This window comes from Choloepus didactylus, chromosome 16 (genome assembly GCF_015220235.1).
Source record: "Choloepus didactylus isolate mChoDid1 chromosome 16, mChoDid1.pri, whole genome shotgun sequence".
Taxonomy (NCBI): Eukaryota; Metazoa; Chordata; class Mammalia; order Pilosa; family Megalonychidae; genus Choloepus; species Choloepus didactylus.
The window spans coordinates 1280364-1308044 of NC_051322.1; the positions used below are offsets into that span (position 1 = coordinate 1280364).

General features: G+C 39.1%; 1 protein-coding gene across 9 annotated transcripts in view; it reads right to left on the reverse strand.

Moving 5' to 3' along the window:
- Positions 1–27681, reverse strand: part of ATP9B (ATPase phospholipid transporting 9B (putative)) — a 415099-nt gene that overhangs the window by 181126 nt on the left and 206292 nt on the right. The window lies entirely within an intron of this gene.

The window sequence follows — 27681 nt, forward strand, 5'->3', positions numbered from 1 at the left end:
CTAGGTACGTCATTCCCTGATATAGCTGATGCTCTGACTTCTTTGCGCAGCAGAGACTACAAGACAATCCCAACACTTTGTCGATCTGGAGACGGAAGTCTGATGTGGGGTCCCATCCGGGCTCCAGGAGCCTCTCTTCGGGGCTTCTCTCCCCGACTGGCTCATCATGAGATCTTTCATTAGCTGCTCGGGCTTTGCACACTGGGATGCCACGAAGTCTCTAAAACACAGGTAGGGTGCTGGCTCTGAAAAAGTACTCCCTGTAAGAATATCGACTGGTATCTTAATTAACTGGAGCGGAGTTAGATCATCTGTAAATTTGGGAGTATTCAGTATCTTTCTATATACCAAGCTCTCTGTTAGAAACTCTAGCTATAAAGAAGAATTAAGATGCAGCCTTTCACCTAAGCACCTTCTGGCTCAGTGAGAGAGCCAAGCACGCATACACAGAGCCGCAGAACATGTGCCCAGGGCTAATGGAAGGGAGATGGTGTGCAAGGGCACGATGGACAGCCAGATGGCATCAACGGATTCATCTACTGTCTAGTCTTCCAGGACATGCGCACACGCTTTCTCTCCTCTCTCTCTCTGTAAACACATACAAAATCTTTCATTTTCTTTTTTTTTTTTTTTCTTTTAAATGGTTCATTTATTATGAATAGAAAAAAAGTTAAAATTTACAGGAAATAAAATACAAACTCACAATAACCCCATTACTCCTTATTTCCATGATTTTAAACTGATGATTAAAACAATGCACGTATTGAACAAGTAATCAAGAAATGCAGCATTCTATAACCATTAAATAGATAAAACAGATAAAGATAAAATATTCACTTTAAAATCAACACAATTTTTCCAAAGTCATATTTTTTTAACCTCTAAAGACTAATGTTAAAAAATCCACAGATAGAGGAATTAAAACCTGAAGATCTAAGAAGTAAAAAATATTTCAATTAAGAAGCAGACAAAAACACTACCTTTAGAAAATCTCAATGTTACTGGTCTATATTGCTCAGTAATAAGAAACACTATTTCAATAAAAATAAAAATACTTTAAATAAAAAAAATGGTTTAAAAACTATCAGTTAAAACAAATGAGATACGTTATCACATTTTATTACTGAATTGAAAAAATATAATAATAAAAAGTTGTCTCCTATTTAAATAAGAATTATATCCAATGAGAGATAATTTCATTTATATTTCTTCTCTTCAAAGCATGTAAACTTATGCTTCTCCTTTGTCAATATGAAATACCTCTTAAGACTAATCAATTACCTCTTTTGGGATAACTGGCTAATCTTTTGCAGAAAACAAAACACAAAGATATATCCTTACTTTACAACAACATCAAAATACATTACATGTGGATTAAAGATTTAAATGTTTAAAAAATGAAATCATAAAATTATTATAAGAAAATGTCTGTAAATATTTATAAAATCTCAGAGTGCAGGACTTTCAAAGCATATCACCAAAGGTGGAAACCATAAGGCAAAGACTGATAGACCATGACACTTAAAAACATAAAAATAAGTATTAAGCCTAAAAGAAGTTTTAATATCTTCAAATGTAACAAGTCAAATGGTACAGCTGAGCTTATGATGAAGAGTGGTAAGAAGACCATAATAACTCCAGTGAAAAATGGGCAAAAAACGTGAATAAACAAAAAGAACACGATGGCCAATAAACACATTTTTAAATATTCAACCTTTTTCTAATCGAAGAAGTGTGAGTTAAAATGAGATGCTATTTTTATCTACCCAGTGAACAGGAAAAAATTTAAATGTAACAAGGCAATAAATATGTATATGTAAAATTTTGTTCACGCTTTACAATAGGAATTTTTCTTCTAGGGTTTTCCTGAGAGTTCCTAGAATTATTCAGATTTAGTTATAAGGCTATTCCTCACAGCTTTGTTTATAATATTGCAAAATTGGAAATAATAGAGGTTGATTAAGTTATGGCATATTTAACAATGCAATATTATATAGTCATTAAAATAACATTAGGAATATTAATGAAACAGAAAAATGTTTGCAATACACTGTCAAGTTTAAAAAGCAGCTTGTCAGTTTATGTACAATACACTACCTTTTTTTCAACGAATCACAATTTAATTTTATTTAACATGTTTTCTGCAATGTGCATGCATTTCTAGTAAGAAATAAATTATTTTTTTATAAAGGCCAAAAAAATTATTACATTATCTCCTTATGTTCCAATTCTATACTCTCCAAGCAAACTTCTGATTACCAACCTCTTTCCTAAGTACCTTCCATAACAGAAAAAGGAGTGCCCTGAACTGGAGAAGTGAACATGCCATAAATTGCAAAGTGCTACTTCCCTCTGGTATTCCATAAAACCTAGAAAGAAAATTAGAAGCCATAAAGGATGGAAACAAAGAGGCTGAAAGGTTAGAAAAGAATGCTAGAAATAAAGTTTGAAGGTCAGGGACCTGTAAAAGAAGCTAGGGCCTGATCAAATATGTTTGTAAACCCTTCCTAAAAATGTGAGCCCTGAATGATGAACAGCAATAAAAAAGGGGATAATCACCCCAGAGAAATATGGGCAAAGGAAGTAGATAAACAATTTGCAAAGAACACACATTCTAAAAAAACTTTAAGTCTCTTTTCTAACCAAAAAAATTCACAGACAAATGAACTCATAAAAAAGAGCCTATTGTTAAATACAATATCCCACTTGTGCACAGAGTAGATAGTTCTCTGCTGCTTGAGTTGGCCTCCAAGTCCATCCTACCCCAAATTCTCTCCTATATTGGCTCGTCATAGTGTCTCCTGCTGAGTTAAGATGTTGTTTTCAGAACACTAGATTTAAAAGCCTGTCAACATCAATGAATAGGCCCATGAACACAGGTTATTTGGGCTAGTTTCAGTAAGAAAAATCCTTAGTCAAGAGCTCAAAGATTGTGATTTTAGGTGCATTTTGATTGGGGGAAGAAAGACATAAAAGGGTCAAGGCCTGGGAGATACACTGGACAACCAGAAATAGTCTAAAGGCACTGGTAGCCTAGAAGACATACCAAAAGGAGGCAAGCTTTCAGACCAGTGGGGACTGAGGTATCAGGGTAAATTTATGTCATAATTCTGTATTCTGAAAATAAGTAATTTAAGCACCTCATCCTAATAATAACTTGAATTTGTCAGGCACCATATTAAGAACTTTACGTAAACAGATCAAAATTTAAGAATGTTACAAAGGAAAATAATTTATGTCTATTTTAAGGACAGTTCACTTTATATAGAAAAATAAACCTGGATTCCCTGCCTCACATCATAAATTCTAGAAATTAAAGATCTCACTGAGAAAGTACAACTCCAAAGCAGACAGAATAAAATTCAGGAGCATGTAATTGTGACCTTGAGACGTGAAAGGACCTTTTAGATAAGACCCACAAAGCACAAACAAGAAAGCAAGAAATCAATGAACTGGACTACATCAAACTAAAGATCCTTGTTCAACAAAGGACCTCATAAATGAAATTTACAGATGGGTGACAGATGAGAAAAAAATACTTAAAATGGACAAGAGATTGATATCTAGAATAGAGTTTGGCAAACTTTTTCTCTAAAGGGTTAAACAGTAAATATTTTAGGCGTGTTGAGCTAGTCAGTCTTAGTTGCAACTGCTCAATTCTGTCACTGTAGCATGAAAACAGCCACAGACAATCCGTAAATGAAAGAATGTAGCTGTGTTCCAAAAAATTATTTACAAAAATAGGGAGGATTTAGCCTGTGGGCCATAGCTCGTTGACCCCTGATTTAGAATAAACAAGAAGTTCCTATGGATCATATAAGACAAGTTTAGGACACCCAATGAAAAACTGGGCAAAGAATATCAATAAGCAATTTGGTAGACTGAAAAATCCAAAAGGCTAAACAAGTATATGGATGTGCAACTTTATTAATAATCTGAGAAATGAAAATGAAATGCCATTTTAAACCCAAAAGCTTTGTTAGAACATGGGAGTCAGATAATTCAGGTGGAGGCAAGGGTGTGGGGAAACCTGGAACCCTCATGCCTTGCTGATGAGAGTGTCAGTTACAAAAATAAATTCTAGAGAGCAATCTGGTAGTGTTACGTGAAATTAGGTCTGTGTTTACATACTCCAAACAAAGGAGAGCTCTTTGATTAAGGGCAGCAGGCAATCTTGTAACATCACATATACATCATCTTTATTTTTCTCACTTCACTCTGGATGGAAAAAACTTGGTCATTGACTACTAGTAGACTACAGATCAACTTCTATAAACTACTTTATACCAATGTGTTCTAGACATGAGGAAAATAAGTCTTAATATTCTTGGACTCTATTTCTTTTACAGTTTAGAGTTTCATATCTTTAAAAGGAGAACTGACTTCCTGATGCCTAACTAGTGGAATGAAAAATTCACATGAATTTAACATAAGGTGAGACTGGAATTTGGACCACAGAGAGCCAATTATGGGGTTCTACTCTTAGATCCTGGGTTTTCCCTCCTCTATAGCATCTGATGTGCTTCAGTAGAAAAGTATGAGAAGCATTCAGCTAATAAGAAGAGAAAATTATTGAATATCCATCAATCTTTAAATAAAACTAAGAAATAAGGGTGTTTTTTCTCTCTTTAATGGGAAATTAAATCACAGAATATAATCTGCTTGGTAATTAGAATTGCCACTTCCTTCCTTTAACCATTTTCGTCTACCTCCACCCTGAGTATAATCTATTATAGCATTAGAAAATTTTGAAATAGAGGCTTTCCTTTCATTGAATTCATTTACTGTGGTCTGAAAAAATATACAATGGATTATTTAAACTAGTATGGCTTAAACAGCAAGAGTAGCTTCAAAAATAAAACAATGTAAATGCTTATTGTCTCAAAGGAAGTATATCCACATGCTTTATCTTAAAAACAGGTTTGTTATTCAACTCTATTCCAGTGCTGGAAACCATTCCGGAGTTAAAATTGTTGTGAAACAAGCTGAAACATTTTTTTCTTCATAGTTTTTTATCATATGTTAATTTACTTAAAAGGTTGAATTATACTAAAGCATATGTATACTAATGTTTGATTAGACATTAAAAGAAAAGTGGCTTACAATGAGTTGTACACTTTAAATGGGAGAACTTTATAGCATATAAATCATAACTCAATAAAGCTGCTTTAAAAAAGAATAAAAATGGTTTGGATAATCAGTCATCTAGTTTTGAGGCTATTTACTGTAATGGAATCAGACGAAAGAAGGAATGGAATGACAGGTCAGCCAATCAGGATTTGGGCTAAATTCTCAACCTATTTTATCTTTGTGGGGGTGGGGGTGGGGGGTGGGGAAGAGGCATTAGAGACAAGGGAGGGAGTGCTAGGGAAGAAGATCAAGAAGAACCAAATTTCATAGTGAAAACACTTTCTTTCACGAATTCCTAGAACACGGACTAACTAACAGAAGACATGCCAGACACCTATGAAAGGAAATCTGTTAGTTTTCTGCCTTCATCCATAAACCTCCCATTTCCAAAACAGTAGTGAGAGCACAGGAACCTCGTTTAAAAAAGAGTTCTCTCCTTGGACTACAACAATTTTGTGTAGACACTACTTGAATGAAAACTGAAGGCTGCTTTTAGACTTGATAATTTTAAAACAACTGAGATCTTACTCTATGCAAAAGGGACAATTTTGACAGAAGAGTATAAATTTAAAAAAAAAAGACAACACAGATGATGAGAAAACATAAAATGCTAGCATATATTTATTCTTTTATTGCTAAACATCAAATGTCAGCAATTATAATTTTAAGTTAAAGCTTCAGAATGAATTACAGCACAGTTAAAAGATTTAAAGAAAAAAATACTTGTGCCCATTAGTATATGGACATTCAATAAATACCATAGGACACTTTTATAATTTACTGTTAGACAGACAATGGCCTATAAGAGTGATTATCAAAAGGTCAAGTTTAACTGTATATCTTTCCAAACTGAGATGCTGAAAAAAATATATACATTCTTTACAGATTGTAGGTGATTAAAAGAAAACCCTCAAAAATGTAAACGATGTGGAATAGGAACACTGAGAATAAGGTTTTGCTGTTGAACAAAGTGACAACACAGAACACTTTGAATCTTCAAAATAATTCATTTTTCTAATTGCTCTACAGAAACCAAAATGGATTATTTCCATAAAGAAGATAATATACCAGGGACACAAAAACCTTCCAAGTTAATTTTTTATGTTAACATATATTTAAAGTAAATATTCAATAATACTTTTTACAGCTACTTAAATAGAAACATGCTTTTCTATTCCATAAATAACACTAATCATCATCCATTCAACCACATTTATTAAGCACTTATGATGTCTCATGCACTGTGCCAGGGATGCAAAGATGAATATAACATGGTCCTTGTTCTAGAAGTACCCACAATCATGCTGAAGAGACAAACATGTAACATTTCTGTTCTGATATAACATGAAACCATTTCTATACAAAATAGTACTAATCTACTCAATTTCCTAAAAGAATGGCTCCCAAATCCTGACCAAGGTGCTGAACAGCTAAAATACAATGACTGTTTTTTCTATAACCCAGAAAAAAGAAGGTAATGGATAGGATTTCCCCTATTAAATTTTTTTCTCAGTTTAAAAGAAAATGACCTGCACATAAGCAATATTTTCATTAATTGCTTAGTTCATGTAATTCAGTTAATTATATACTATTTCATGGCATTCTCCAAGCTCTATTGCCTAAACAAATTTGAGCATTACTATGCTAATAAACTTTGATCCCAAATGAATGTCTACCTAAGAATAGAACAAATGCCATATTTTTCCTGGGATAAACCAAGAATTTGTCCAGTTTTAGTACTGTTATTAACTGATGACTTCGAGTCACTGATAAAATTTAAAATCATATTCAATATATAATTTCTGTTTAAGAAGAAATGCAAATTTGTAATAAAATTTAAAAGTTTCTTAAAAATGATTAAAAACTTTTAGTGCTTAAAGAGCAACTTAATATCTGAAACAGGTAACCCCACTTAGTGAAGAAGCTGATACTTGGCTGTCAATGAGTTATTGCCTTTTTATCACTTTTTCAGTGTATGGAAGAAGCGTGTATTTTTCATCAAGGAAACAAATACTCATACACTTCTAAGACCAATATGTTCACACTGGCTTGCTGACTTCCCAAATTTCCCAGGGCTGTATCTCCAGTCCAAAAGACCCTGAACGAGCTCTTTTGGGCTCAAGAGTCAGTTCCCAGGCTCTGGCAAAGCCACATTTGTACTTGTGTATAGCTATTTCTCACTGTACTACAAAGTCTTTGGTGGGCCCACAGAGGTAGCTTAGGAGAAAGACGGACAGCAAGGACTAGGTGTTCAATCACCTGACACAGTGAAACATGGGAGAAGTGAGGACAGCGCATAGCTCAGAGCTCAAGGTGGTTGCTTCTTGAGGATAGGGACCCAGGAACTAGGCCCCATGTGGACTCAGCAGCACAAGAGAAAATAATCTGTCCTGGAAGGGCTCTAGAGAAGGGTAACCAGGACTGCTGAAGAGTGACATGTGGGATCTATCAGACGACCTGGCTCAGTTCTGATGCTCAACCCTAACTGCCTCTTCTCACACACTGTAGGTGTCAGACCCTTGCCTGCAGTTCACTCTGAATGTCAAGGCTAATGCTGCTTTGTGAGGGTGCAGACACATTACTTAAGAGGCAATTCTTGTGGGGCAAAATGTGTCTCATGATATCATAGGTCACACATCTTACTTTGTTTATTCATTTGTTTTGGCATCATTTGACAAGGATATTCTGTTTCATGTCATTTCATGTCATCAGATTCTTTTATAGAATTGTACTACTTTAATTGTAATCATACCTAAGTTTTCAAAGTACAAAATAATACACCATTAGATTTTAAAATATTTTTCAAACAAGACAAAGGACAAGAGATAGAGGCCAAGAAAATGCTCACCCTTCTGCTTGGCCGAAGTCTGGTCTCCTTCAAATCTTGATTAATATTGCTTTTGAAAGAAGTTTTCCCTGATTAAATCAACCCATTTCTGTTCTCCTTTACACTATTTCAACATAATGTGGAGTCATGCAAAATGATATTACATGAATTTGTACTTGTTTAGAAATTGTTCCACAAGCATCTGAAGTGTGTATGTTTAGTCTTTGAAACTAGACTGTCCTCAGGGACTATACCTTCCATTTCTTTAGTTTATTCCCCACCCCAGAATTTGGGTTCTCTGGATATAGGAGCTCAAAGTTGTTGGCTAAGACATAACTTTAAGAAAACACTTTATATTTCTTACCAAGTAAGGTTTTGAATGGCAATGGTTATTTCCACATAGCTGTATACTGTAACTCAGATATTCTGTCAGATGAGTGCAAACATTACCAGGCTGTAACCATCCAGAGGCCCAGAGTCACGTTCGCAGCCAAAAGCACACTGCCACCAAGCAAGATGAAAAATCCCATCAGATCTTTGACATCATTGTCTCCAATCACTGAGGTAAGGGTGGCATCCAGGAAAGAGTTTAAAATCCACTGTCCGTCCAAAGCAAAGCAGGGCACTCCATTGACAATAGCTAGAGCTCCTGAGAGTGAAATCAAGTACTTGACAAATGTCTCCACAACCACAGGCAGATCTATGCTTAGAAAGTTCAAACGTGGTATAAACTGGTGATGTTCACTGTGTAGTGAAGGTGCAGTGGATGTCCTACATACAACATATCAATTTGAGGCGGGTGCTTCACTTTTATTAAGCGAGTATGAGTTTCCAAAGAAGGTACTACACAGAAACTTGAACTTGAGCCTTTTTTACAATCTTTATTGGTTCTACAAACTTGAGTGGCTTCAATGGCTTTCCGGGCAGGTAGACATGTGTGCAAACGCTTATTATTTCTGTAGGAAAAGCACAAATCCGTGAGGCTGTGATTGTTACAACATTCAGTAGAACCATCCAGCCGTTTGTACGAGTTTTGAAGCTGGGAAAATGTCCAAATCAAGGCATCATTGAGGCAATGCTTTCTTCCTGAATACCAGCTGCTGGCAATCCTTGGCTCTTCTGTCACACAAGGAACATGGTAGCATATGCTGGTCTCTCCCTTCTCTTTTGGGTTTCATTGATCTTAGCTTCTTACTTCCATGGCTTTTACTCTCCTGTCTGAATTTCCTTATTTTCTTTTAATTTTAAGGTCCCCTGGAATTACTTTTTTTCAATTATAGTTTATCAACCAAAATATGTTACACACTTTGCTACATTTAGTAGTTTTAGTGTAAAAGAAACTATTTACTGATAATTACGCAGCTGTACCAGTATGTGAAATACTCAGGAAATATATATTTCAAGTGAAAAGAAAATGAGATTTAGGTTTCCCCTTCCAAGGTAAATGATGTGCGTTTATGGAAAAAGACTGGAAGGGAAGAGTCAAAAGAATATTAGTATTTGTATTAGGATGATCGGGCTATAAGCTTTTTTTAAAAAAATACTTTTAACCAAACATTTTACCTTCACACAGTTTTATACTCATGGTGAGAACACATTCACAGACTCCTAAGTACTTCTGGAATCGCACTTAGGCCTTGCCCAATGCCGCACATGTCATCACACGGTCCTAAGACGACGGGACACCGCAGGCGCGCTCTGCCGTCCTCCCCAGCACTGCTCCCGTCTCTCCCACAGGAAAACGCCAGGCAAGGGACCCGCCCTTTGTCCCCGCTGCTTCTAACTAAAGTCGGCATTTGAGGTCAAGAGACCAAAATAACCATCACAGAATACATGATCCAGGAAAACTGAGTTTTCCCAGCCACTTTAATAGGCTTCTTAGAACAACCTGTATAAACTTTTGGAAGAGAAGGGTGGGTAGATAACAAACAGCCCAGACAATTTTGTACTTGAATTTATGACTGGGCTAAAAAATCAATTATTGATTCTTTCACAGAGCTGGTCCTAGAATCTAACTCAGTACATACTTCTGGAGAGATTAAAAAATCCATATATTTTCACTCCTATTTCCCAAATGTGGTTCACATGGCAGATCCTTTAATTGTATGTTTGTCCAGGAATCTTAGTTCCTGATCCAGCAAACTGAGTATATAATTGGGGTAAATCTGGTCAGTTGCTGACTTGCACATTCATCATTCAAGGTAAGGACCAAACACAATTATTCTCAAAACTGAATTCTAAATTATTTTCAGTTCACCACAGCGACTCACACACTTGCCTACCCCACAGGACTGTGTGCACGCAGCCCTGGTGTCCAGCGTCACCTTCCTAGCACCTGGCACAGAACAGGCTCTCAACACACACTCACCCAACGAACAAACCGTTACACGGACACACACATTTGAAGCCTTCCTCTGGCTCCTGCGGGCATCATGGTGTCTTGGACATTAAGGCCTCTGGTGGGAGCACTGAGCATGGGGCCAGATATCTGCTGTCCTCCCAAGCTAAGCCCATTGGCTGCTCACCTGCGACTGCAGCCTGCCCCGGGGTCCTGAGGCCGTCCTACCTGCAGCCGCCCCTCATCAACAGACCACCCAGGAACAAGTACACGCTCCTTCACAGTTCAGAACGCTTCCTAAGGTTTCCCCAGTACTAAAGTTTAAAATATTACCAACATAAATATTTCAGCATAGTATGTTCCCTTTTTGTTGAACTGCAAGGGAAATAAAGGCATTGAAAAGTAAACATTTTCTAGGTTTTCTGAACTGTAAAAAAGGCTCTACGTAATCTAGATTTACAAATCTAAGTTGGTTCTCCTATTATTTTTCTATAACCATTTATTCATGCAAATGTTTCTATTTTAATTAGAGGTTGAAGAGCACAGTATCTATACAGTTTCCTTTCAATTCTGCATAAGCAATGATGGACTTTAAATGTTACACATTTTCCTATCAAGAAAACTACTGTAAAAGAGAAATCTTCACCAATCTCACATACTATAAAATAAAGATTGGGAATATGGGAAAGAAATTATCTCTAAATAACTTTCTTTTTGGGTCTCCTTCTGCTTAAATAGTTTGAATAGATAAAATTTACTTTGGGGTGAGAATGCAAAATGTTACAATTTCAAGCTGTTTTCTCAATAATGTACCCTACTTAACAAACAACAGACATTTGCTTCTTAAGAAGAGAGGATTTTGATTGGAAAAGACATGAATAATGATAAGTGTGCTATAGTTTGTAAAAGAAATTAGAGCAGAAACTGCATTATAAAAAGATTAAATGGAAACACGATGTCCAAGGACTACAAATACTGTTAATATTTCAAACTTGCTGGAGTTTCCACTCCAAACTTCAGAGAGAATAGCTGTATCTTGAACAATAAGTAAAATTAATGAGATCAATAACAATAATATGAATCACTTATGTAACACAGAACATTGTATAGTCAGCAATTCAGGAGGCGGTCATGCCACTGTTGGGGAAGGGCTGGAGGCAGATGTTACAATGTTCGTGTCTACCTAACTCCTGAAAGGCAACAACTTACCTTAAGTCTACTGCCACAGGAAGCTTTGATTAATCTGCTCTAATTTTTACTTAAGTATTTAAGCTGGTACGACAGAAAGATATATTTTCTCACTTGTGTATTATACTATGAAAAAGGAAATAAGGGATACCACTATATTCAGTTGATTACTTCAGCAATTAGGCAGAATTGTATTCCTAGTTACAAATTAGTTATTTAACATATTTCTCTTTCCTCCCTTCTGAAAAATATCCACAAAAATTAAGGTTTTTCATCTTAAATAATCCAGAATCCAACAGTGATTAATTTTAAATGAGTAAAATAGAAACCTGTGAGAAACATCAAGTGAAGGCAGTTGAATGGCCATTTACCTGAATTACATTTATCAGGTGTTTGCACTAATTCATACAGGGTCAATGTATCTTTAATAAGCTTCTCTGTCTGATGGCGAGACCTCCTCCAGGGACAGTCCGGCCACCACCACATGTACTGGAGGCCTGTCCATGTTCCTAGAGACAGTCATGCCCACCCGGACCTGGCCTCTCCATCCCACACAAGGTCACAGAGACAGCCTGGGAGGAGCCGGGCCAGCACCCAGGTGTGTGGGAATTGACCTGCCTGCAACATCAGGTGTTCCCCACCTGGTCCCACCTCACCCAAAACTATTCACAGCACATGCTCTACTCGCAGCGCCCTGCTGTGAGAGCCCAGCTTGGGTCCTGGGTCCTTAAATCTGTTTTCTAGAGTCTACTATCTCCAAACCAAGCAAAATGAAGAACACCTTGTAGAAATCTCTCAGACAAAAGGGGACAACTGTGGAAGGGTCTCAAGGCAAGAAAGCACCTTCGAGTCACCCAGGCCAGCAGCACTGGAGGGAAGCAAAGAGGCAGGGAGCCACGCATCCCAGCTCTGCTCGGGAGGTGTGACAAGGATCCCGAGTCCCATCTCCACGTGAAGAAGTCCACCAAGTGGTCAAGCAAAGAACGGGTCAGGGTGAGGGTGAACGCTGCACTGATGATGCACATCACCACGTAATGAATACCACCTCCAAGGCGGCGTCTGCTGCATGCAGCAAGACACACCTTCAGGACCCTTGCACCGACAGCCCTTCCTTGTCCCCAAGCCTCCAACCCCAGGAGGGTTCAGGTCCACGAGAGGGGGAGCAGGAGGGTCAGGAAGTGGCACAGGGTCAGACAGTCCACCCACCTCCTCTCCTCAGCCACCCTCCGTGATGACCACAGAAGAAGCGGGCAGAGGCGTCTTCCCATGCCCAGGCTCTGGAGCCACAGGAGTGGTGGACTGCTGTGGGAGAGGGACCAAGCGTTCAACCGACTGAGACACAAGAAATGCCTGGGCTGGGCTTCCACGACGGAAAACGGCCAGTGAGGTGGACACTCAGCCCACAACATTGACAGTGAAGCACACTCTAACAGGAAAGGGGGCACGGTGAGTGCAAGGCAGTCAGGGAAAACGACGGAGGTTTGCATTACCAGAGTCTCAATCACCAGATTCTACATATTCAAAGATAAATAACCTTTAATGATAAGAGGAAATACACTTAAACCACTCTATGCTCTTCAATTCATTAAAATTAATTCCCTTCACTAAGAAAACATTTATCCATGAAAGTTGTAACATGTTTTAACCACAAGACAGTGGTACTGACTCTTATTAATCTTTTAATCCACAATTTCACAATTTTTAGCACAACATGTAGCAGACAGTAGGCACTCGATAATCCCTGCAAGCTGGCATGATCTGCATTCACAGAGGATTAAAGTGTCTTGTCTGGAATGTTCAAACCTATGCTCTTTAGAGCAGTTTTAAGAAAAATCAACATTTAAAAGAAATACCTGTCTTTAAAGCAACTATACAGTAAGAATGTTCAGTATAGTAAAAACAAGATTCAGAAATTCTGCATGTCTGAAAACCATAATCCAGAATTACCATTAAAAGAATAATAAATGAGATTCATGTAGGACCTTAACTGCTGTGTGCCTTAAAACTTTACATGGAGACACCTCCACTACCAACTCAGCTACCTGGCCGTGCAGTCTCACTGCCACTTATGCACCTGTTACCCGTGTGAGTTCACCTGACCTGCAGGCCCCAGGCGCAGCTGTGTTCTTGGATCATCTTCCCCAGAAACCATCTCACGGGGCTTTAGAGTTGCGTTTCCCTAATAACTAGTGAAGATGAGTATCCTGTCATGTGCTTTTTAGCCACTTGTATTTCCTCTTTGGAAAAACGTCTATTCAGGTCTTTGCCCATTTTTTTGATTGGGTTGTCCTTCTACTGTTAAGTTGTAGGATTTCTTTATATATTCTGGGTATCAGACCCTTATTAGATATGGAGTTTCCAAATATTTTCTACTACTGAGTCGCCTGCCTTTTCACCCTCTTGACAAAGTCCTTTGACGCAATGAAGTATTTAGTTTTGAGGAGTCCCCATTTATCTGTTTTTTTCTTTCACTGCTTGTGCTTTTCGGTGTAAAGTCTAAGAAACTATCATCTATCACTAGATCTTGAAGATGTTTCCGTACATTTTCTTCTAGGAATTTTATGGTACTGACTCTTATATTTAAGTCTTTGATCCATTTTGAGTTAATATCTGTAGGTCAGTTCGGGTAGAACTGACATCTTAGCGACATTTAGCCTTTCAACCCAGAGTTGAAAGAATGTCAGGAATGTCTTTCTATTTATTTAGATCTCCTTTGATTCCTTTTAGCTATGTTTTGTAGTTTTCTGTGAACAGTCCCTTTATATCCTTGGTTAAGTTTATTCCTAGATATTTGATTCTTTTAGTTGCTAGTGTAAATGGATTATTTTCCTTGATTACTTCCTTGAATAGCTCATTACCAGTGTATGAAAACAGTATTGATTTTTGCATGTTGATCCTGTATCCCGCCACTTTGCTGAACTTGTTTATTAGCTCTACTAGCTTTGTCATAGTTTTTTTCAGGACTTTCTAAATATAGGATCGTGTCCTCTGCAAACAGTGAAACTTTTACTTCTTCCTATCCAATTCAGATGCAATTTATTTATTTTTCTTGCCTAACTGTACTAGACAGAACTTCTAGCACAATGTTCAGTGACACTGATGACAGTGAGCAACTGTCTTGTTACCGATCTTAGAGGGAAGGCTTTCACAGTCTCTCACTCAAGTATGCTGTTAGTGGTAGCTTTATCATAGATGCCCCTTATCATGTCTACCTTTCAAACTCTTGTTATCAAGAAAGAATGCTGGTTTTTGTCAAATGCCTTTTCTGGATAAACTGAGAGTATCACGCTGTTTTTCCTTTGATTTGTTGATGTGGTGTAATACATTATTTCTCTTGTGTTGAAAAGCCCTTGCTTACCTGGGATAAAACACACTTGGTCATGGTGTATAATTCTTTTAATGTGCCTTTGGATTTGATTTACAAACATTTTCTTGACGAATTCTACATCTATATTCATTAGAGAAATTGTTCTGCAGTTTTCTTCTCTTACAGTATCTTTATCTACGTTAGAATGAGTAAGGTAGTGTTCCCTCTTCTTCCGTGTTTTTGGAAGAATTTGATCAGGAATGGTGTTAATTCTTCTTGGAATGCTTGGCAAAATATGCCTGTGAAGCCACCCAGTCCTGGGCTTTTCTTTGTGGGGAGGTTTTTGATGACTGATGCAATCTCTTTACCTATGATTGGTTTGTTGGGGTTTTCTATTTCTATTTCTTCTTGAGTCAGTGTAGGTTGTTTGTGTTTCTAAGAAATTGCTGATTTCAACTAAGTTGTCTAGTTTGTTAGAAAAGTTGTTCATAGTACCCTGTTATGATCTTTCTTACTTTTTCAGGGTCAGTGGTAATGTTACCCCTCTCATTTCCTATTTTATTTGTGTCTTCGTTTTTTGTCTTTGTCACTCTAGCTAAGGGTCCATCGATTTTATTGATCTTCTCAAATAAATAACATTTGGTTTTATTTGATTCTATTTTTTTTTTTATTCTCCATTTCATTAATTTCTGCTCTAATCTTTGTTATTTCTTTCCTTCTGCTTTGGGATTAATTTGGCGTTCTTTCCCTAATTTCTACATTTGTACAATTAGGTCTTTGATTTTAGCTTTTTCTTCCTTTTTGATATAGGCATTTAGGGCTATAAATTTCCCTTTCAGAACTACCTTTGCTGCAAAGTTTTGATATGTTGTACTCTTCTTTTCATTCATCTTGAGATATTTACTGATTTCTCTTGCAATTTCTTATTTAACCCACTGATTGTTTAAGAGCATTTTGTTTTGTTTTGTTTTAATTTTTATTGAGATTGTTCACATACCATACAATTATCCAAAGATTCAAGTGTACAATCAGTTGCCCCTGGTACCCACATACAGCTGTGCATCCATCACCACATTTAATTTTTGTTCAATTTTTAGAAACTTTTCGTTACTCCAGACAAGAAATAAAGCAAAAGACGAAGGAAGAAGAAAAAAAAAAAAAAAGGAAACTCGAATCCTCCCGTATCCCTAACCAACTCCCCCTCAATTGTTGACTCATACTATTGGTATAGTACATTTGTTACTGTTTATGAAAGAACACTGAAATACAACTAACTGTAGTATGTAGTTTTCAACAGGTATATATTTTTTCCCTATATGCCCCTCTATTATTAACTTCTAATTGTATTGTCATACATTTGTTCTGGTTCATGGAAGAGATTTCTAATATTTGTACAGTTAATCATGGACATTGCCCCCCATAGGAGTCAGTTTTATACATTCCCATCTTTTGACCTCCAACTTTCCTTCTGGTGACATATATGACTCTGAGCTTCCCCTTTCCACCTCATTCACGCACCATTCAGCACTGCTAGTTATTCTCACATCTTGCTCCTGATAACTCTGTTCATTTCCAAACATTTAAGTTCACCCTAGTTGAACAATCTGCTCATACTAAGCAATCACTCCCCATTCTTTAGCCTCGTCCTATATCTTAGTACCTTATATTTCATGTCTTTGAGTTTACATATTATAATTAGTTCCTATCAGTGAGACCCTGCAATATTTGTCCCAGATCGCTTTTCTCTTGCTGCTTTCAGGATTCTCTCTTTGTCTTTGACGTTAGATAATCTGATTATTAAGTGTCTTGGCGTAGGCCTATTCAGATCTATTCTGTTTGGTGTACGCTGCGCTTCTTGGATCCGTAATTTTATGTCTTTCATGAGAGATGGGAAATTTTCATTGATTATTTCCTCTATTAGTGCTTCTGCCTCTTTTCCCTTCTCTTCTCCTTCTGGGACACCAATGATGTGTACATTCTTGTACTTTGTTTCGTCCTTAAGTTCCCGGAGACGTTGCTCATATTTTTTCATTCTTTTCTCCGTCTGCTCCTTTGCGTGTAGGCTTTCAGGTGTTTTGTTCTCCAGTTCCTGAGTGTTTTCTTCTGCCTCTTGAGATCTGCTGTTGTATGTTTCCACTGGGTCTTTCGTCTTTTTTGTTGTGCCTTTCATTTCCATAGATTCTGCTAGTTGTTTTTTTGAACTTTTGATTTCTGCCTTATGTATGCCCAGTGTTTTCTTTACAGCCTTTTTCTCTTTTGCCAAATCTTCTCTAAACTTTTTGAACTGATTTAGCATTAGTAGTTTAAATTCCTGTATCTCAGCTGAAGTGTAAGTTTGTTCTTTTGACTAGGCCATAACTTCGTTTTTCTTAGTGTAGGTTGTAGTTTTCTTGTTTTCTAGCCATCTGACCTCCTAGGCCACCCCAATCAGGTTTTCCCAGACGAGAACAGGCTCAGGTCACAGAAGGAGGAAATTCAGTATCCAGTTTCCCTGATGGTTTTTCTTAGAGGATTGACACACACTGTGCTTTTCTGCCTGGCAGCTGCACCTGTCAGCCTGTCACTGCCTGTGTAACAGGGTGTGGCTCTCCTCCCCCAGACTTTGGGGTCTGGTTCCGGTAAGGCAGGCAGTGGAGCTGGGCCCCTCCCTTTCCTCTTGGGAAGCTATGCCCCGTCCAGAGAGGTCATCTGCCTATGAATAAGTTCTTTGTTTCTCTGACAATGCTGGTCAAAGTGCTGCGATTTAAAAATGGCTGAGGCTTTCCTTACTGCAAAGCACTGTGGGCTGAAAATGGCTGAGGCTTTCTCCACAGAGAGAGAAAGGGACAGAAAGCTCACAGATTCACCCGTCAGCCAGAGATAGCACCTGATCCTCCAGGCTCCCCGTCCTGAGACAGATATGACCCCTGACTCTCCCAAGGTCAGTTGTCACCAAAAGCCTCTGTCTGCTTGTTGGGGATTCGCTGTCTGTATTAAGCAGTTAACATTAAAACCCCAGCTGGGGCTGGGCTGAGAGAGTGCTGCTCTCTAGCACCGCGAGGCTTCCATGAGGCAGGGGCTCCCGGCTCTCAGCTCTCAGCGCGGGTCCGCATTACAGATTTTATGCTGCGATCTCGGGCATTCCTCCCAATTCATGTTGGTGTATGATGAGTAGACAGTCACGTTTGTCTCCCCGCAGTTATTCCAGGTTATTTACTAGTTTTTTAGTCATTTATGAATTGTTCCAGGGGGGATGAACAGTCTTCCACTCCTCTCTATGCCTTCATCTTACCTCCTCCTCAAGAGCATGTTTCTTAACCTCCATATATTTATGAATTTTCCAGTTCTCCAGCTGTTATTTATTTCCAGCTTCATTCCATTATGATCAGAGACAGTGCTTTTTAAAATTTATTAAGACCTGTTTTGTACACCAGCATACAATCTATCTTGGAGAATGTTCCATGAGCACTGATGTTTTGGGGTATTAAGTTCTACGTATGACTGTAAGGCCTAGTTCAATTATCATACTGTTTAGGTTCTCAATTTCCTTATTGATCTTCAATTTAGATAATACATCTACTGATGAGAGTGGTATACTGAAGTCGCCAACTATTATTGTAGGGACATCTATTACTCCCTTCAATTAAGGCAGTGGGTGCCTCATGTATTTCGGGACACCTTGGTTAGGTGCATGGATATTTATGATTGTTATTTCTTCCTGGTTAATTGACCCTTTTCTTAAACATAGTGTCCTTCATTGTCTCATAACATATTTGCGTTTAAGTCTATTTGGTCTGATATCAGTATAGCTACACCAGCTTTTTTTTTGGGGGGGGGGGGGCGGTTACTGCTTGTGTGGAAGAGTATTTCCATTCTTTCACTTTTAACCTGTTTGGATCATTAGGTATAAAATGAGTCTCCCGAAACTGTTGATTCACACCGTCTCTGCCTGGCTGCTTGCTGGTTTGGGAGAGAAGCCTCTACGTTTCCCTCCCTGATCCTCCGTTTGGAAACTCCTCCTTCTTGCTGTGGGTCCCTGTGGACTTGGGCTCTATGTCTGGATATAGGGGGGTCTGTCCCACTGCTGTGAGAGGTTTTATAGTCTGTGTCCCAGTGGGAGGTGGGAGGGATCCCGGCCGCTGCCTTTGGGCACTTCCCGAGCTGCGTGGGACCAAGTGACGGGGAGGGGAGAGGACCAGTCAGTCCAGGATGGAAGTTTCCTACCTGACATTTTTCTCTTTATTCAGGTCAGCAATTGTGGGATCCTTCTCCATTCTCTACCTTTCTCTAGAAATCTAAACAACTGATATTTGTCCTTTTCTTCACTGAACCTCTGGGAAGGGGTTTTCAGTTCATGTCTTAACATCACCATGTTGATGACACCAAACTGGGCTGTATCTAATTTTATCTTTGAACATGTGAAATATTTACATGCTCAAAGGACAACACTGCATAAAATAGTGCACTCAGAGATGTGTTCCCAGCCTTGTCTCCTCATTTCCCTGAACCCTGTGACCATTCACATTGACTAACTTACAGATTATTTCAGCTGCAAAAACTAAAATAGTTTATTTAAAAAATAATATTTTTTAAAAGTTTATTTTTTATTTCACCTGCAAAAACTAAAAGAGTGTATATTTATTCAAAGAAGAAAACTATAAATGTTCTCTATAACACACACACACACACACACACACACACACTCACACACTCATAGATATATGACTTCTGTGGCTCACCAGTGATATGAGATCAAATAAGTGGTTTCATGTACAGTGGTCAGTATTACTTTTTGTTTTTATTTTTTTACTGAGGATTATTCCAAAATTGATACATCCTTTTGGCATTCATTGACACTTGAGTTGTTTGAGGCAAGTATTTAACAACTTGCTTTGAACATTCTTAAATAAATCCTTTTGTGGCCATAACTGCTGTGACATTATAAAGCTGCCAAACAGACTGTTTCATTTTAAACTACATCAAGCAACACATGGGAGTCCCACTTGCCACTTATTATGGTCAATCTTAATTTTACCTAGTCCAGTGGTTTTACAGTGCTATCGCAATTTGGTTTTAATAATATTTTTTCTTGATGATTACTGATGATGAGCAACTTTTCATGTACTTAATGTCCAATACTATATGTTCTTTTATGAGATATCTGCAAGGTTTTGCCCATTTTAAAAACTGGATTACCTTTTTTTATTACTTAAATGATAGTTCTCTCTATACTAATTATAAAACTTTTCTCAGATAAAAAAAATTGTAAGCTTTCTCTCTCAACTGGTAATATAGCTTTTTTATTGGTAAAAGTGTTGTTGATGGACTGAAGTTCTTAAATATGATGCAAAACAAATTTACTAAAAGTTCCTTTTATTCTTACTGCAGTTTTTACACTATGAAATCTTTGTGGTGAGCCACAGATCCATAAGATATTGAACTGGAAGCTTTTCTAAAAGCCTTCTCATTTTAGCTTTTACATTTATGTCTATGGTCCATACATATCTGATTTTTGTTTAGGTCAGAAACAGAAATAAGCTAATTCTTTTTTCATAAAACCATCCAGTTGTTTTGGCATCACTGGTTTAAAAAATTTCCCCTTTCCCACTGAATATCATTGGTGCCAACACCAAAAATTAACTGCCCATGTGAAGGAGAGTATACTTCTGAGCCCTCCAATCTCTTTTGTATTTTTCTATTTTTGTCAATTTCACATATCTTCACTACTGTGCCATTAAAACAAACCTTAAAATCAAGATGTAGCAATCATTTACTTTTCTTCAAGGATTGTTTTGCCCTTACGAGACAACTGCATTTGCACATCTATTCCACAAACGTTGGCTTGATATTTTTACAGAGGTGCAGGCAGCCCATCGCACCTCCAGCTTTCTCCGCCCGGGTGTGCACCTCCTTGGTGGCTTCCTTCAGGGCCTCTGATACATCCTGGGGCATGCTTCAGAGGTTAGGAAGGGATGGTAAACGAGGGGGTGGCAATGGCAGGCTTCTTCCCACAGGCCCACTTCCTGAGGCTGCAGCCCATAAACAATACCCAAAGGCGGAACATCTGTCACCAGTAACTCCTGGTGAGGAAGGCGGACGGCACAGCAGGAGCCCCGGAGAATCAGGGCTTACTGCACAGCCAGGCTCCGCAGGGCACAGCGGTACTGGCTGAGGGAGATGCTCAAGGCTGACAGACAAAGGTCCAGAAATGTTTTTAAACAAAAGGATGATAGGCTAACAGTCAAAAAAGTAGACCTCAGCCTAACCCTCACACCTTATACAACAAGTAACAAAATGGATTCTAGATCATAGATCTAAAAGTAAACTACAAAACTATAAAACTGCTAGGAGAACACAGAAGAAAACTTTCAAGACATAAGGTCAAAGAATTCTTAGACTTATTACCCAAATCATGATCCAGAAAAGAAAAGTAAAAACATCAAACAATTGGACCTCATCAAATTTTAAAACATTTTGCTCAGCAAAACACCTGATATAAAGGGAAGATGGCAGAGAAGGAAGCTCCAGGACAACAGTTCCTCCCCCAAAACCAACACTACCGAGCAGGACTCCAGCGTCTGGGGGAGCCCTGTGAAGCATCCAGGGTGGAGCGCGGGGAAGCCCCTGGAAAACTGCTGTAAATACAGTGAGTTCCACGCTCGCCTTGGCCTCAGGGTGGGCAGCAGTGGAGACTGGGGCTTAGTTCCCAGTGGACCTAGTCCTCCAAACAGTGGGGCAGAGGGGGCAGAGAGTGGAGATGGCCATCTCATGGCTGGTCGTAGCCTTGGATCAGCTCCTTCGGACCACTGGGGGCCTGCTCCAAGGGCAGCCACTGTTCCAGCCCCTCTCAGGCAAAGGCGGCAGAGGAACCCTGAAGACAGTAACCTTCCTCCAAACTACGAAAGACAGTTAACGGGCTGCACTAACTGGGCAGGTGCTGAATCAAGAAAACACAGCTTCAGAAGCCACAGAAGCAGCTCCCGGCACCCTTGCCAGCCCCTCCCCCACCCCTCCACAATGCGGGCTGGGGCCGGCTTGCCCTCCCTCTGTGGGTCCCCAGCCCTGTTCCGGCAGCTGAGTGGCCCCTGGGTGCCCACCGGGTGCACGTGAGCCAGTGCCAGGGTGGAAGGCCCAGGGACTGAGCCCAGAACATGCCCCAGGCTCCCCGTCCAGGAGTCTGTCCTGAGGGCAGGGAAGCCCCTTGCAGACAGCTGGGACAGTGTGAGAAGCAATTAAGTCAAAGTGCCCTGGGGGCAAAGGGCAACCTGCATGAAGCCACTCAAGAAAGCCCTCAGGAGGGGGTGAAAGTCCATTTCAAAGCAGCACTTAAACTACTATAAACAGTACAAAGGGGAGTTCCTAAGGCCTCTAGCAAGCACCAGCCCTGGAAAAGAAGCAGGCTCTGTTCACCCAGGCTCATGTAAGACGAGAAGACCCTACACTTCGCATTTACCGTGAGCTGATCTTCTAAATAGTAGGGCTGAGTAAGCTCTGAAGGAGCCCCCAGATTAAGCAGAGCCAATTTGCAGAGGGGGAAAAGGTGCCTTTTGCTTTGGTTTGTTTTCATTAGCTCCTGGCACTCAAGAAAATCTCTGTCATATCACTAGCTGGACACAAACTTAAGGAACTATACAGATCAGGGACTAAATCTCAGAGTTAACACTTTAAAATATTAAAATGTACAGTATGCAACAAGAGTACAAGATACAGAAACAGGAAATGATGGCCTATCCAAAGAAACAAAATAAAAATTCAGAAACCATCAACAAAAAGGACTAAACTTTGGAGTTACCAAACACTTTAAAAAAAATGATAATCCATATGCTCAAGGAGATAAAGGAAAGAAAGGATACAAGGAAAACAATGATTGAACAATATTGGAATCTCTTTGAGATTCTCAAAAAGAACCAATCAAAAATATTGGATTTGAAGACTACAGCACAGTTTAATAGAAATGACAACTTCACTAGATGGTTTCAATAGCAGACTGGAGGTTGCAGAAGAATCAGTGATCTTGAACACAACTGAAATGAATCAGGCTGAGGAGCAGAAAGGATAAATAACAAAAAGAGAAAACAAAGCCTAAAGGACCTATGGGATGCTATCAAGCATGCCAATATACACCTTGTGTGAGTCCAGATGGAGAAGAAAGCTGCAGAAGGAATAGTCACAGAAATAATAGTAGAAGACATCCCAAAGATAAAGAAAGGCATGAATATGCACATTCAAGAATACCAAGGAACCCAAATAGGGTAAACTCAAGGAGAACCACACCCAGACACATGGCACTCAAACTGTCCAGTACCAAGGACTAGATGACAGTTCTGACAGCTGCAAGGGAAAATCAGCGAAGTATGGATAAAGGAATCCCAATTTCTTATCAGAAACCATGGAGGCAAGAAGGCAGAGGAATGAAATATTTAAAGTGCTGAAAGAAAACAATTTCCAATGAAGGATTTTATACATAGCAACACTTTCTTTCAAGAATGCGGGAGAGTTAAAAACATTCCCAGATAAATAAAAGCTGAGGGAGTTCATTAGCACTAGACCTGCCCTACAACCAATGCTAAAGGGAGTTCTTCCGAGTGAAAGAAAAGGACACTAGATAGTGGATCAAAATGGAATACGGAAATAAAGACCTCAGGTAGAGGTAACCATATGAGTAATTATAAATACCAATAATATTGTATTTTTCAGTATGAAACTCCAATCCTTGCTTCATACCGGCACAAATATGCAAATGCATTAAAAGTAATGATAAATCTAACGCATACAATATACAAACATAAAATACGGAAAAAGAAGAGAAAAAAGGTGGGGGGATGGAGAGGTATAGGAACAGTCTACATGCATGCTATCGAACTTCAGCCAGTATCAAATCAAATACGATTTGTACATATTTCTGATGTTAAATTTTAACCCCAAGTTACCACAATGAAAATGTCTGAAAAATATATTCAGAAAAAAATGAGAATGGACTCTAATACGTTAAAAAAAAAAATCAAGTAAATATGAGAGGAGGCATTAATGGAACAATTAATGGTCAAAAAAAGTATACGACTTAGAAATACCAAATAGCAACGACTTAGAAATACCAAATAGCAACGTGACAGAAGAAAGTCCTGCATTAAAAGTAGTTACTGGGTAGAAAGCCAGGAAATGCGTGGACTGGACACCACAGAGCAATCTGACTTTGGGCATACTTCATACAACACTCATGAAAACGTGGAACTGCTGAGATCAGCGAAATCTGTACGTTTTTGCGGTCAGGGGACCCGCGCCCCTCCCTGCCAGGCTCAGTCCCGTGGGAGGAGGGGCTGTCAGCTCCGGGAAGGAGAAGGGAGAACTGCAGTGGCAGCCCTTATAGGAAACTCATTCTACTGATCCAAACTCCAACCATAGATAGACTGAGACCAGACACCAGAGAATCTGAGAGCAGCCAGCTCAGCAGAGAGGAGACAGGCATAGAGAAAAAAAACAACACGAAAAACTCCAAAATAAAAGCGGAGGATTTTTGGAATTCTGGTGAACATAGAAAGGGGAACGGCAGAGCTCAGGCCCCAGCTCAGGCCCTGAGGCGCATATGCAAAACCCGAAGAAAAGCTGATCTCTCTGCCCTGTGGACCTTTCCTTAATGGCCCTGGTTGCTTTGTCTCTTAGCATTTCAATAACCCATTAGATCTCTGAGGAGGGCCCTTTTTTTTTTTTTTTTTTTTTAAAATCCTTTTTTCTTTTTCTAAAACAATTACTCTAAGAAGCCCAATACAGAAAGCTTCAAAGACTTCCAATATGGGCAGGTCAAGTCAAGAGCAAAACTAAGAGAGCTCTGAGACAAAACGCAATAATCCAGTGGCTGAGAAAATTCACTAAACACCACAACTTCCCAAGAAAAGGGGGGTGTCTGCTCACAGCCATCATCCTGGTGGACAGGAAACACTCCTGCCCATCGCCAGCCCCATAGCCCAGAGCTGCCCCAGACAACCCAGTGTGACGGAATTGCTTCAAATAACAGGCACACACCACAAAACTGGGCGTGGACATTAGCCTTCCCTGCAACCTCAGCTGATTGTCCCAGAGTTGGGAAGGTAGAGCAGTGTGAATTAACAAAGCCCCATTCAGCCCTCATTTCAGCAGACTGGGAGCCTCACTACACAGCCCAGCAGCCCAGAACTGCCCTGGGGGGACGGCACTCACCTGTGACATAGCACAGTCATCCCTCAACAGAGGACCAGGGGGTGCACGGCCTGGAAGAGGGGCCCACTTGTAAGTCTCAGGAGCCATACGCCAATACCAAGGACTTGTGGGTCAGTGGCAGAGACAAACTGTGGCAGGACTGAACTAAAGGATTAGACTATTGCAGCAGCTTTAAAACTCTAGGATCACCAGGGAGATTTGATTGTTAGAGCCACCCCCCCTCCCTGACTGCCCAAAAACACGCCCCATATACAGGGCAGGCAACACCAACTACACACGCAAGCTTGGTACACCAATTGGACCCCACAAGACTCACTCCCCTACTCACCAAAAAGGCTAAACAGGGGAGAACGGGCTTGTGGAGAACAGGTGGCCTGTGGACGCCACCTGCTGGTTAGTTAGAGAAAGTGTACTCCACGAAGCTGTAGATCTGATAAATTAGAGATAAGGACTTCAATTGGTCTACAAATCCTAAAAGAACCCTATCAAGTTCAGCAAATGCCACGAGGCCAAAAACAACAGAAAATTATAAAGCATATGAAAAAACCAGACGATATGGATAACCCAAGCCCAAGCACCCAAATCAAAATATCAGAAGAGACACAGCACCTAGAGCAGCTACTCAAAGAACTAAAGATGAACAATGAGACCATAGTACGGGATACAAAGGAAATCAAGAAAACCCTAGAAGAGCATAAAGAAGACATTGCAAGACTAAATAAAAAAATGGATGATCTTATGGAAATCAAAGAAACTGTTGACCAAATTAAAAAGATTCTGGACACTCATAGTACAAGACTAGAGGAAGTTGAACAACGAATCAGTGACCTCGAAGATGACAGAATGGAAAATGAAAGCATAAAAGAAAGAATGGGGAAAAAAATTGAAAAAATCGAAATGGACCTCAGGGATATGATAGATAATATGAAACGTCCGAATATAAGACTCATTGGTGTCCCAGAAGGGGAAGAAAAGGGTAAAGGTCTAGGAAGAGTATTCAAAGAAATTGTTGGGGAAAACTTCCCAAATCTTCTAAACAACATAAATACACAAATCATAAATGCTCAGCGAACTCCAAATAGAATAAATCCAAATAAACCCACTCCGAGACATATACTGATCACACTGTCAAACACAGAAGAGAAGGAGCAAGTTCTGAAAGCAGCAAGAGAAAAGCAATTCAACACATACAAAGGAAACAGCATAAGACTAAGTAGTGACTACTCAGCAGCCACCATGGAGGTGAGAAGGCGGTGGCATGATATAGTTAAAATCCTGAGTGAGAATAATTTCCAGCCAAGAATACTTTATCCAGCAAAGCTCTCCTTCAAATTTGAGGGAGAGCTTAAATTTTTCACAGACAAACAAATGCTGAGAGAATTTGCTAACAAGACACCTGCCCTACTGGAGATACTCAAGGGAGCCCTACAGACAGAGAAACAAAGAAAGGACAGAGAGACTTGGAGAAAGGTTCAGTACTAAAGAGATTCGGTATGGGTACAATAAAGGATATTAATAGACAGAGGGGAAAAATATGACAAACATAAACCAAAGGATAAGATGGCTGATTCAAGAAATGCCTTCACGGTTATAACGTTGAATGTAAATGGATTAAACTCCCCAATTAAAAGATATAGATTTGCAGAATGGATCAAAAAAAATGAACCATCAATATGTTGCATACAAGAGACTCATCTTAGACACACGGACACAAAGAAACTGAAAGTGAAAGGATGGAAAAAAATATTTCATGCAAGCTACAGCCAAAAGAAAGCAGGTGTAGCAATATTAATCTCAGATAAAATAGACTTCAAATGCAGGGATGTTTTGAGAGACAAAGAAGGCCACTACATACTAATAAAAGGGGCAATTCAGCAAGAATAAATAACAATCGTAAATGTCTATGCACCCAATCAAGGTGCCACAAAATACATGAGAGAAACACTGGCAAAACTAAAGGAAGCAATTAATGTTTCCACAATAATTGTGGGAGACTTCAACACATCACTCTCTCCTATAGATAGATCAACCAGACAGAAGACCAATAAGGAAATTGAAAACCTAAACAATCTGATAAATGAATTAGATTTAACAGACATATACAGGACATTACATCCCAAATCACCAGGATACACATACTTTTCTAGTGCTCATGGAACTTTCTCCAGAATAGATCATATGCTGGGACATAAATCAAGCCTCAAGAAATTTAAAAAGATTGAAATTATCCAAAGCACATTCTCTGACCACAATGGAATACAATTAGAAGTCAATAAACGTCAGAGACTTAGAAAATTCACAAATACCTGGAGGTTAAACAACACACTCCTAAACAATCAGTGGGTTAAAGAAGAAATAGCAAGAGAAATTGCTAAATATATAGAGACGAATGAAAATGAGAACACAACATACAAAAACCTATGGGATGCAGCAAAAGCAGTGCTAAGGGGGAAATTTATAGTACTAAACACATATATTAAAAAGGAAGAAAGAGCCAAAATCAAAGAACTAATGGATCAACTGAAGAAGCTAGAAAATGAACAGCAAACCAATCCTAAACCAAGTAGAACAAAAGAAATAACAAGGATTAAAGCAGAAATAAATGACATAGAGAACAAAAAAACAATAGAGAGGATAAATATCACCAAAAGTTGGTTCTTTGAGAAGATCAACAAGATTGACAAGCTCCTAGCTAGACTGACAAAATCAAAAAGAGAG